Genomic DNA, 1107 nt, shown 5'->3' with positions numbered 1-1107 from the left:
TCACTTGGTGTCTTCGGGCCCTAAATGTCTTTTTAGTGTTGTGAAAAGGAATTGCAACAATTACAAAGTAGTAAATGCTTTACCGTTCCATTTTTTTTTTTCTTTTTTAAATATTTCCCAAATGATGTTTAACAGAGCAAGGAAATTTTCACAGTATGTCTGATAATATTTTTGTCTTCTGGGGAAAGTCTTATTTGTTTTATTTCGGATAGAAAAAACATTTTAAAAAACATTTTAAGGTAAAAATTATTAGGCCCTTTAAAATATATTTTTTTGATTGTCTACAGAACAAACCATCATTATACAATAACTTGCCTAATTACCCTAACCTGCCTAGTTAACTTAATTAACCTAGTTAAGCCTTTAAATGTCACTTTAAGCTGCATAGAAGTGTCTTGAGAAATATCTAGTCAAATATTATTTACTGTCATCATGGCAAAGATAAAATAAATCTGTTATTAGAAATAACTTATTAAAACTATTATGTTTAGAAATGTGTTGAAAACAATCTTCTCTCTGTTAAACATAGATTGGGGGGGATAAACAGGGTGGCTAACAAAAAAAGCTAATACTTTAGGATGTAGTATAAGTATGGGAATTAGGACACTAACAAGAGGGCTAAACAAGGACCACACGGCAGGCACACACAAAGAAATTTCCATCAGGGGTCCATTCTTATTTGGCAGATCCTGGATTTTTTTATCTTGATAACTGACCTCTGGTTAATTTGTTTTTTTTTAAACAATTTCACGAATCAGATTAAAATGTCTGGATGAACAGGGGTGAGGCTGTTGCTTGTGTTGTGAAGTCATGATCAGCAATTATGATCAGCAATGCAACGATTGGCTTAGCGACGGCACAGCAGCATAATAACATCATCCGATTAATATTCAATTATCCATGAGAGCAAAATTGCATAAAATCTGTAGTTAACGGTTTGTTTAATATGATACTCAATAACTTTCAACATTTGTTGTGGGCTACAGGCTTTACACTCTCTTGTGTCAAGAGTAGCAATTTATTTGGTCTCTTTAATTTATTTAGGATTTTCTTAAGTAGGTGTAATCAAGTTTCTTAATCATGTTGCGTAAGACAGTATTTATATTT

This window comes from Danio aesculapii, chromosome 5 (genome assembly GCF_903798145.1).
Source record: "Danio aesculapii chromosome 5, fDanAes4.1, whole genome shotgun sequence".
Lineage (NCBI taxonomy): Eukaryota > Metazoa > Chordata > Actinopteri > Cypriniformes > Danionidae > Danio > Danio aesculapii.
This window is presented reverse-complemented; position numbering follows the sequence as displayed.